This window comes from Neopelma chrysocephalum, unplaced genomic scaffold (assembly GCF_003984885.1).
Source record: "Neopelma chrysocephalum unplaced genomic scaffold, ASM398488v2 Primary Assembly neopelma1_132, whole genome shotgun sequence".
NCBI classification, from domain to species: domain Eukaryota; kingdom Metazoa; phylum Chordata; class Aves; order Passeriformes; family Pipridae; genus Neopelma; species Neopelma chrysocephalum.
In genome coordinates, this window is record NW_020897794.1 from 2,257,925 (window position 1) to 2,269,438 (window position 11,514).

Consider the following 11,514-nt stretch of genomic DNA (forward strand, 5'->3'; position numbering starts at 1 on the left):
CAGCTGATGGGGAAAAGCAGGTGAGGAAGGTCTGGGAATGGTGGCACTGGTGCTCTCTGCTCCCCCAACACTTGTGGCTGTCTGGGACCTGCTCCCTGTTCCCACCAGCTCTGTCCTCCCAGCTGCAAGTCTGGGGGCACCAATCCCTTCCCTCCCACTGCAGGGCATCCTTCCCTCTCCTGGATCCTGGATAAGCTCCCGAGTCGGGGGTTCCCCATTGTGAGCACACGTGGCTCCAGCACCATCAGCTTCACCCTGGGCTGGTACAGAAATATTCTGCCCAAGTCTCCCCTGGGCTCTGGGCAATGTGTAGGGTGACAGCTCATGTGGTTTCCCTTTATTATCATTACTTGCACAAATTATTCATTAATGGCAAAGTATCTGGGAAGCCTGGGGGAGCTGCCTGAACGAGCCTGTTGTAAATGGCAGAGCAGAGTGGTTGGTGCTGTGCTCACTGCTCGGGTTGTGCTGAACTAATGAGAAGTTTAAATCAATGTTTACCACCTTGGGGAGTGGAGGGAATTCTCTGCAGACTTCCCTTTTCCTGTGAAGCCGAGAAGGACTGAGCTGCTTCTTGTACTCTGCCCTACACTGTGCCCTGATTTTTTTCCAGGGCTGGTGCAGCAGTTCTGCTGCAGAAACCCCGTGTGCCCTCCTCTCCCCGCTGTGCCAGGCACTGGTGAGGCACTGGGAATGCTGTGGAAGTGCTGTGGGCACTGCCTGGGCAGGGTGAGGGTCTGGCTCCACATTTCTCCCTCCCTCTGCCCCCTCCTGCCCTGGCCAGTGGAGACAGTTTCCTTGGATCTCTTGATGAACATCCACTGCTCTTTGCAGCTAATGCTTCCCACAGCCCTGTAATGCTTCTGGTCTATGGGCAGGCTGCTTCATTAAGTGGTTCTGTAATTGTGGCCCAGCCACGTTTGTAAAAGCTTTTAAAATTATAAAAATATAATAAACCCAACGTTTTGGTTTTCTAGCGCCCTCTTGTTATTGCTGCAGCCTCTGGCTGAGTGTCCTGGCTTAACCCACCGCACAGAGGCACCAGGCAAGGGCAGTTTTCTTTCCCTGTATAAGTTATTAGCAAAAATCTGAGCACTCAGGGAGCCTCGTGCAGCTGCAAATATCAACACTGACTCACAGAAACGTGGGGGGGACACTGGTGTGCAGTGGGGGATGTGGCCCCTCAGATCTGGTGTCTGGGGGGACGGAGCAGGGCAGCAGGAGGGCTGAGTGAAGCTCTGGGATCCTGTCAGGATAAACTGGTCCACGCAGGGTCAGGTAAACTCGCCCACGCAGGTGGCACTGGAGCATCAAAGCAGTTTTCTCTCTGACTGTCTCTCCTTTTTCTTCTTCAGTTTGGGTTTCATTAGTTCCTATGGTAACCATGAATATGTCTGAGGGGCTGGAGACGTGAGTAGACACTGCAGGGTGGGAGTGTTGGGGGATGTGGTGGGTGGGGAGCCCTGGCATCGTGGGCAGGGGCTTGGCTGACCCCACAGGTGCTGAGGAGGTGCCAGTGCTGTGCTTGGGCAGGGAAGGTGCTGCTGAAAACTCGAGCAGCCCTGGGTGTGCAGGGGTTCCCAAGGGAGCAGTCAGGGACCCCTGGGCCCCCCTGGCCTTGGGAAATCCTTGTACTGGGGATGCTGGAGGTGGGAAGGTGCAATGGGGACAAACCCATGGGGATCTTCCTCTGATGAGGATGAACCTGTGGGGACCTTCCCCCTCATCTCTGGAACAAGGTGGCAGAGTGGGGTCCTGCAGGGGGTTCACCAGCTCTTCAGCCTCTGCACTCTGGTTGTTTGCTCGTTGGTGTTGGTGGGATGTGCTGAGAAACCGTGGAGTATTTAACAAAAAAAAGAAAAAAAAAATCAGTAAAAAAATTCCCTCCTTCAGGCAAAGAGTCACCTCTTCCTTCAGCCTTATAAAGCAAAAATAGCACCGAAATAATCATGTCTCCGTGGAATGGAGGAGCCCTGCACAGCAATTACTGGGAGTCAGCGTGTGTGCAGTCAGAGCTCACATGAAAGAGCATGTGAAGCTCCTCTGCTGGTGGGATCAAGGGGATGAAGGTGGGAAGAGATGAAAGATTTACTTGACCTTCGTAAAATGAGCTGTGTCCAGGCTTGGGGCTCTTTAATATTTGATGGGCTGGAGCTGAGTTAATGGGAAGATGTGGGGGTGATTTGGCTTCTTGGTGATGGCTGCTGTGAGCATTGCACTAATCTTGGAGGTTTGCACTTGGGTCCTGTGAGGACAAGGTCTGGCGAGCAGATTTGCATCTAAGTAAATTCCTCTGACTTATTAGCACTTTATAAATGGATAATTGCGTGCAAATATATGTTTTGCAATTATACTTAGCTGGAGTAGCACATGCAAAGGAAACACTGTTAAAACCACTGCAGCACGCAGGGAGGCAGGTGGGCTTCCCATCTCCCTTGCTTTGGAACTGCTGCTCTCTGGGGCTGCTGAGCCGGGAGCCAGCCCAGTGGAGACCCCAGCAGTGACCCCCACCTGCCAACATGCCCAGGGATGGTTATCCCAGCTCTGGAGCCTGGTGGGACCCTGGGCAGTGACTCCCTCCCCCCCGTGTGCCCGGGGAGGGTTATCCCAGCTCTGGTGCAGAAATGCCAGGGAAGGACTGAGCGTGTGGGGCTGGGGTGTGAGGGGTGCCCAGAGACTTGGAGCAAACTTTAAAATGTTAAACCAGTGCTGGGCTGGAGGGACAGAACGAGGTCAAGGCTGTCTCTCTCAGTGGGTCTGTGCTGGGTGGGTGTTAGTCGGGCACCCAGAGGAGTGCAGGGCTGTGGCACTTGGAGGTTCATGGCCGGGCATGGCATCCCAGGCAAAATGAGTCCCTGTGTTGGCAGCGGGTCTTGTGCTGGGTCCCTGCTAGGATGAAACCCCTCACAGTGCCAAGGAACTGCAGGCCCGTGGCCAAGTGTGACACATTCCTGCTGCTGCTGCAGGTGCTGTCTGCCACCATCCCCTCTGCTGCCTGAGCTGCCTGCTGGGACAGGGGCACAGTCCATCCTACCCAGGGCAGCCCCAGGGCTGGCGGGGGATTTATAAAATCCAGCCAGTCCCAACGTCTCCTTGCTATCTCTGGAGAGCAGGCAGGAGCACTTCCCTCTTTCAGGGAAGGGCGGTTATCGTCCTGGCTGCCTGCAGACACCCAGCCCTGCGCCCACGCAGCATCCTCCCAGCACATCTCACAGTCTGCTGGGACAGAGGGAACTTTCCCAGGAGGAGGAAGGTGCTGTCAGCTCTGAGGATTTGGAGTGTTTCAGCCATTTAACCTGGTGAGCCTTAGCTATATAAAATTTCAGGGCGGGGAAATGGGTGCCGGCGCAGCTCCACTGATGCTCCCCCTTGGTGTTTGACTCCACGCTTTCCTGTTAGTGTCTCACTGTATATATTTGGGTTTATGGGAGGGCTTTTTCCTGCAGAAAGCCCAGTTAGGAGTGGAGGGGGTGGGCTGGGATCTGGCAGTGCCAGTGCAGCTCCCCGGTGACGTTGGAGGCGGCGCAGCGGCGCGTTCCGTGTGCGCCGCCCCGTCCATATGTTAAAATGTTGTTGTTGCTGTTAGACAGCATCCCCATATTTAAAGCTAGATTATCCACAATTACATCTGCCCAGAAGATTGAGCGGCCCCACGTGGGTCTATTTTTAGCTCTGTCTCAGAACTAATAAAATGTGATGGTTTATACATCTCCCCTCCTGCCATGTTTGCAGCCTGTCGGGCTGTTTGCAGACAGTTGGAGGGCGGCTGCTTCGGAGAACAACCTCCTGCTGAGGGCAAACATGGTTATGATGGGTGGAGGGAGCCGTGATGGCCGTGGGGATTGAGGTCCCACCTGCCTGCAGGTTCCCTCCGCTGTGTCCGGGTGCAGGAGTCACGAGCCTCCCCCAGGCAGGGTTTGGAGAAGCTCTTGCCCTGCTCAGTGTGCCCACTGGCTGCCCCCAGCCGTGGCCAGGTGCCTGCCCGCCATGGGGAGGGATTTGGGCAGTGTGACAGCCTGGAGCAGGGCAGGCAGTGCCGGGGTGGCCGTGCAGGCGCTCTGCCAACGCCTGTGGTTTGTTCCTGATGATAATTTTGTTAATTGCTGTACTGCTGCTGCCGGCTGTCACTTCTCCTGTGACCTGGCCTCCTGCTGCCTCCGGGGCCGGTGAGCCCATGGTCTGGCAGAGATGGGCGGCCACTGGCACCCAGCAGCATTCCTGTGCCATGGGAAGGTTTGGTGCCAGCAGGGCCCGAGGACCTGGGCTAGAAATGCCCCTCTCCATCCCTGCTCTTTTGTTTCTGGTGGGGCTTGTGATGCTGGTTTTGCACTTGGTGAGCAAACACTGGCATTGGACCTGTACAATATCCAAGGAACTCACATTTTCCAAAGCCTGTTGCAAAAACATGGCTCGTCTCAGGCTCCCACCCAGGAGAGACGTAGAGGCTTGACAGGTACTCGAATAGGTCAGAGCTACATTTTGAGTCTCTGTGGAGTCTAAAAGGTCAATCCTTGCAGGCACTGTCCTGTCTCATTCCTCTCAAATATTACTGATGTCACACCAGAGACCACAACAGCTCCTTCTTCCTACAAGCAGTATGGTGGTAATCCTCTCCAGTTTGGAATGCAGAGCGCACTTCCCAAAATCCTGACATGCTGATCCGGGTCTCTTGTCCCTGATCATTGATGAGGTTGCATAGCATGAGGTGATTTAATGAGGAAGATGGTGGGTTTGCAGTTAAAAATGTCTTCATTTTCCATCTTTTTTTTGATCTGGAGTAAGAGACAAGAAAAAAGATGTAGAGCAACAGAAACCCCTTTCTGGATGTGATTGACTTCAGCACGTTCCCTGTAGTACGGATGTGTCAGAGATAATACCCGTGTTTTAGCTCCACAAATTATATGTCTTTTAATGCTCTCACATCAAACAAGGTGTCTGAGGGAGGCGGATAATCGAGACGGTGTCATCTCCTGGGGGAGCTGCTGGTGTCATCTCCTGGGGGAGTTGCTGGGACCCCGGCGCTGCTGCTCCAGCTGCCACCCCTGCGGCACCAGGGCGTGTTCCTGCCCATGCTGATGACCCCCCTGCTGCTCACCACCACTGGTCCTCCCCACTGATGACCCCCCTGCTGCTCACCCCACTGCTCCCCCCCCTTGGGATGACTGGAGGTAGAAGCTGTTCCTCCCTTCATGGCATCCATCCACGGTGGGCCAGGGGGTGCCACTGTGGCAGTGGAGGCTCAGGAGAGGGAGCGACAGCGGAGCCACTGGGGAGGGGATTGGAGAGGCTGAGCACACGCTCTGCTCAGCTGGGCTCCTCTTCGTGTGATGGGATTAGTGCTTCTCCAGAGCAGGAGCAGCCCTCTGGACTGTGTGTCCAGCATTGCCACCAGGACCTGCCTTTGCAGCCACCAGCTCTCCTGCTTGCTCTGCTCCTGCGAGGGCTCCCTGCAGCCCTTCTGTGCTGGACCCCTGCACAGCACCGTCGTGCCCAGCAGAGCCAGGGCTCCTGGGGCCAGGTCAGCAAACCCCCAGCCTGGGGTTCAGCTGTGCAGCGTGGTGGGACTGGTGCCACCGTGGGACTGGTGCCACCGTGCTGCATCCCAGGCTGTCTCTGAGTGCTTTGGGATGTTTATTCTGAGACGGCTCCCGCAGGGATGGGGCCGAGGTGGTGCCTTTCTTCAGCAGCAGGATTCAGAGACACAGGCCAGCATCGCCTGGAGCTGCACCTTCCCCTGTGCCCCCCTGCTCGTGGCTCATGAGAGCCCGTGCAGGGCAGAGGGCAGCTCTCCCTGGAATGCTGGTCTCGGGGAGCAGTGCCTGGAAGCCTGAGCCTCCTGCCCGAGCCCACTCTGCTCTTCCCTGCCTCTGCCTGGGGTCACCCCCCTTCTCCCACGTCCCTTGCAGCATCCTTGGGAAGGGCATTGCTTGGCTGAGGTTAAAGTTTGTGCCTAATCCTGAGCTTCCTGGCAGGATTCCAGTGGTGATTGATTGGAATAATGGTTTCAGGGATGACCTTCGCTCTGCATGGGGAGTGGAGGAAGGACCAGGGGCTGAGCAGGGTGCTGGTGGTGCTGGAAGCGCTGGGCTTGTTAGTGGCTGTGCATCCCAAATCTGGCTTTATTAGTAATTTTAATGATGAAGGGTGACATTTAGTTCACTGATTTACTAGTAAAATTCAGAGGATCTGCTCATGCTGTAGAGACTAATTTCCTCTTCTGATTTGATCTAATTTAATTGGATGCTGAAATCTTGGAGCTCATCTCTTCGGGAAGCCTGCGCTCACAGGGAGAAATACCCCGAATTATCAGGAATACAATTTCCATGTAATCGTGCTGCTGTCATAGCCATGATTACCTTGTTCTTGTTATACCATCGGAAATGATACAGTTACCCCAGGGAGCTGCTGCTGCTGCCCCCGTTGCCGTCATGCAGCCGCACTGCTGGGCAGGGAGAGCCCAAAGCTGTCTTACTCAGGCTGTTGGAATTATGGGACAGCGTTTGGCTCGTGGCCAAATGGCACATGGTAGATGGGAGAGGTGTGTAGGAGACTCCTTGTACCCACAGCTTGTTTTGTTCCTTGATAAATGAGTCTTGGAAAACCACCCGCTATTCATGTGTTGATCGCATGGTCGGTGTTCCAGGCTCCTGTTGCTGGTGCTCCTGGGTCACTGCACCTCGGTGGCTTTCCTGGGGAAGTTCTTGGCCTGGCTACGGCTCAGGCCTCACCCCCTTTGGAGCTGGTACCAAAGTGTTGTTGGTCTGGCTGAGTGTGTCCATCACATGCGGTGCTTGGCGTCGCCTGCACGCTCTGCAGCCATCAGCCACTTCATTGGGATGCTCCAAAGTCTGCGTGGCCTTGAACAGGGACAGTGTGGGGTGTGCAGGGAGGTGCAGGAAGGGCGACAGGACCCGGCTGACCTCGGCTCCCTCCTGCAGTGACAGTTCTTTCATTTTTGTTCTTCCATTGTGGCTTTGGCTGCTCTCTCTGCCTATTGCCTGTGAGGGCTGGAAATTGTGCTGGGGAGATGGGCCATTGTGGGCTCTGCTCAGCCCCAAGTCGGGTAGAAGGTTGATGCTTGTCTGTGCTTGTGAGAGGGATGGGCTCTGGACAGGGGTGAGCCTGTGGCCTGGGCTCCTGCTTGAGCTCAACAGGTAAATTTGTCCTTGCACTTCAACCCTGTCCTTCCATATGGGAGCCACGGGGCTGGGGATGGGGAGCTGCCAGCACTGGGCACTGCGGTGTGGGGGAGCCTTGCTGACTGTGGGGTGGGGGCTGGGAACCTGGGGCTGCACACACCAGTCTGATCCCTGGGAATTGTCACGGTGCCGGGGTGGCTGCTGCCATGTCACACCTGTCTCACCCTATTTCTGGGGAGATAAACTTGTGTTCTGTCTCTCATTGCCTGCGTGGAGGAGCCGGCTCTGTGTTTGCCTGGGATTTCCTCCATGTCTTTCCAACTGAAGGCATAAAATAAATTTCTAATCAGATTACTTGGGGCTGAATGTAACATAATCTAAAGCTCTATTTCTTGTGATACTTCTCTAAAACTGGATGCTCTCTTATCCTCTTCCTGCAGTGCTGATTGAAATGCTATAATCGCCTTCTCCCTCGTTTGCAAGCTCCCAAATCCATTTCTGCTATGCCAGGGAAATGGGGATGTGACTGCTCCTTTGCAGAGGAATGGTTACTATTTTTGGGTTTTGGTCCGTGTTGCGTCGGCTCCTTTTGTTCCTCGCTGGCTCCCAGTTCCCGGTGGTGGTGCAGCTGCCCCATCCCAGCTCTCCCACCTGGGCAGTGCAGATGTCCACGCTCAGGCAGCGGTCAGCACCCAGGGGGACTCTGGGTGAGTGCCTGGGGTAGTGGGGAAGGGTCCCAGCTGGATCTCTGGGCTCCCCTGAGCCCCTGCAGGGGTGGGCTGGCCCTGCCTCCAGCCCGGCTGTGGCAAATGCCTGGCACAGCTCAGGTATTTCTGTCCCTCGTGAGCGAGGGAACCAGAAATATCTCCTGCACAGGGAGGCACAGAGGGTGACAGGGATGGATCCTGTGCCATCTGACAAGGCAGTGCTGTGGCTCTGGCTGAAGGATCCTGAGTCACCAGAGCTGGGGTCAGCGGTGCCTGCAGCTCAGATGTGAACCATGGGCTGGGTCCTGCACGGGTGGAAATGCCCTGGTGGTGGCTGAGGAGGGTCAGTGAGCTACTCACCCATGGGGGGTTTCATCTCATTGTAGCATCAACACAAAAGCCAAAGTTATTACAGAAATGTGTGGCTTCATAGTAATATTAATAGTGCCATTTTTTCATGGCAGATTCAGTACCCTCAGGGATGAAGGCTCGATCTTGTCCCAGTCTGGTGTTTTCAGATTATTCTTTCTTAGCAGAGTGTCCAGAAGAAACTGTTGAGCTCTGGCCACCAGGAGATGTATCAATCACAGCCACCAGGTGATGTATCAATCACGGCCACCAGGAGATGTATCAATCACGGCATCGTTGTCCTGACCTGCCGTGCACTCCCTCCAGCCCCTCAGGCTTCCTAGTTTGCTACCAAACTGTTTCTATGAAGAAACAATGTCAGGGCATTTTCAGAGACATACTTATTTCTTCATAAAACAGGACAGCTGCTCACCCTAGAGATCATTTGGTCACTGAAGGGGTGATACTGAATTTTTTAAAGGAAAGATGAAGACTTGGAGCCTCCTGAGCTACAACGTTCTGTGTGAGGAGGTGTCCTTTGGCATGTCTGGAGGGCTTTTAGGAGTGTTGCTAACAGGGCAGAGGTGGGGGCTTTCAGATGTGCCAGCCCTGACACCTTGTCTGCCTCCCCAGGCATCACTGTCACCCTGCCCTGCAGAACCTAAGAAATACAAGGCAGCTTCTGGGGGCTCGTCACAGCTGGAGGGGATGTCCTTGGGAGCAGGAGGTTCCCTTTCCTTTCACCTGTGTGTCCAGTGAATGAGCATCCAGCCCTCCTAGGAGAACCCATGGCCCCCCAACCCTCCTCCAGCCCCTCACTGTTTATTATCTTGCTCTCAGCCTATAAATTACAGATCAGCTGCAATGAGTCCAGACCCAATTGCTTCCAGTGTGGGCTGGGCAGCATTGGGGTGGAGAGGGAACCTGGCTGAGTGTCTGCTCAAAGTGTTTCTCTATTTCCAAATAGGAGAGAATTGAACATCTTTAAAAATCAATACAAAGCCACTTCAGCATAAACCAAGAGCACATTAATACTTAACTTGCCTGGAAAAGGGAAGGAGAGATGTGGAAAATGTCTCCAGAGAGAGAGAGACTCAATGAAATTCGAATCTGCCTGTTTAATGTGAGAGGTAAAAGGTTTAAAATTAACCCCCTCCCCCTCCATTAACTGGAAGCTAATGAGGTGCTGGAGAATTGGTGTAATTTGGCAGGGAAATGGGACCTAATTTCTTTTTCTTTCTCTTTTTTTTTGTGCCTGAGAGATGTGACAGACTGATGGTTTCTGCTTGAAAGGAAGCAGCCAGATATTTTCTGCAGGAAGAGATCTGTTGATCCACCAAAAACTTTATTGAGACACTTGGCAGGGGAGTGAAGGGCTCTTCCCTGCTGTGGGGTGCAGGCAACACCCGGGTTTAATCCTCTTACCCACTCTCATTCTCTCACCACCACTCACAGTTTGGCACCATTTAATGTTGTTCTGAGGAGGCAGAAATGCATTTTGGGGTGTTTGGAGAATGGGCTGGGTTTTTCCCTGTGGGGAAGTGGGAACCTTGACAGTTGTCTGCTGGAAGTGCTGCTGCCTCAGCCTCCCCAGGGATCTCGAGATCTGGTGAAACACAAAAATACTGATCTGGGTTTATGTTTGGATCCTGACTCTCTGGAGAGCTCTGCGTGCACAGTGTTGGGATGGGTGCTGTGGTGACACTGAACCGCTGTCTGGTTCATCTGGGGTGAATTCATGCGGTGTGTTGACAAAAATAACATCACGTCTGTTTTTATCTGACTTACAGTAGGATGCTGACAGAGATTACGGTGATGATGGGGGGTTGTGGTTGAATTTAAAGAATCCATCTGGTTAGAGATTGTGCCTAAACATTTAGGTAGAGATGGTCAGAACTGAGGTTATGTTGCTCTCCTCAAGGATGGCAGGCAGGGAGGGGAGTGATAGGCAGGAGGGTGACAGGCAGGAGAAGGCAGCAGGAGCGGCTGCTCCCTGCCAGATGTGGTCTGTGGCCTCTTGTGAGCTGTTTCTCCTGAGCAAACACATTAATTACAGGCTTTGCCAGGGGAGCCCCATGTGCTGTTAATGATTGACTGCTCCAGCTGGGGGTTTCCAGGCAGCTCCTGCTCCGGGCCGGGCTGTTGCTCTGTGGGTGGGGAGCAGGGACTGTTCTCCCCATCTTTGCCCAAGAGCTGCTGCAGGTCCCACTGGAGTGGATGGTGGCTGTGGTCATCTGCAGCCTGTACGTGGCCCCCCCCAGGCTCCTGTTTGTGGCAGGGCACCCCCAGAGCCCTGATGTGCCAGCTGTGACCCTTTGTGGAGCAGCTGCCTCAGGGGCCCTGCTGCCAGCAGGATTCTGCCCTCCCTGCTCTAAGGCCAGGCTGGTTAAACCCACCCAGGGGAATGCTTCCGTGGGCTTGAGCAAATGCAGGGGGATTGTTTTGACTGTTCTGGGTGGCTGCAGGGATGTGGAGCTTTGGGCAGGGGCCAGTGTCCTGTCCCGGGCTGGGTGGGATGTTCTCGTGTGTGTTCCCACACGTGCTGGCAGCATGGATGGTGCTTTCATCCCTCAGACAAGGAACTTGCTCAGAGTGCTATAGTTTGTCCTGTGCCTAATTTCTGTGAAAATTAAACTGGCAGAGGAGGAAGGTGAGACAAGAGGGGTAGAGGGACCCGAGTGTGTTATCACCACAGCAACACAGGTTTCCAGGGAAAGGTTCTGAGGTGAGAAGTAGATCATTTACAGTTTACTCAATAAAAGAAATAACTCTCATTTCCTGGAGGGAGCTGTGTGCCAGCTGCTGGTGTGAGGGACAGGCTGGAGGGCCTGTGCTGTCCCGCAGCCTGGGCTTAGGGGGCGGAGATGCTTGGCCCTGCAGGGTCAGGCTGGGGTTAGGGTTAGGGTCAGGCTGGGACCAGCGGGGGGGTCCCGCGGGGGTTTGCTGCGGTAAGGGACACATCTGGGGGCAGGAGAAAGTCCTCCTGCCGTGCAGGTTGAAGGGGCGGTGCTGGCACTTCATCCCTTAAGGAGCCCCGGCAGTGGGGGCCTCGTTCAGCGGGGGCGACCCCGGGGCTCCGCCGCGGACAGTCCCCGGTCCCTTGGCGTGCTCAGAGCCCCCGCTGCCCCGCAGAGCCGGTCCGGGGGTCCGCGGGGACCCTTCCCCGGGGGGGAAAGGGGGGCCGAGCTGCAGCCATTCCGCCGCCGCTCCCCGCGGGGCCCCGTTCCCGATCCCGTTCCCGATCCCGTTCCCGGCCCCGTTCCCGGCCCCGCGCTCGTTGCCGGCGGCGCGGGGAGCGCGCGGGGCGCGCGCGGGGCGGG

General features: G+C 55.2%; 1 protein-coding gene and 1 long non-coding RNA gene across 9 annotated transcripts in view; both read left to right on the top strand.

Moving 5' to 3' along the window:
* RAP1GAP2 (RAP1 GTPase activating protein 2) overlaps positions 1 to 11,514 on the top strand; it is a 60,896-nt gene that overhangs the window by 17,762 nt on the left and 31,620 nt on the right. The window lies entirely within an intron of this gene.
* Positions 649 to 11,514, top strand: part of LOC113975069 — a 22,037-nt gene continuing 11,171 nt past the window's right edge. Inside the window, exons 1-2 of the long non-coding RNA XR_003536745.1 lie at positions 649 to 899; positions 5,454 to 5,460. This is a non-coding gene — a long non-coding RNA (uncharacterized LOC113975069). The remainder of the gene's footprint in view (positions 900 to 5,453; positions 5,461 to 11,514) is intronic.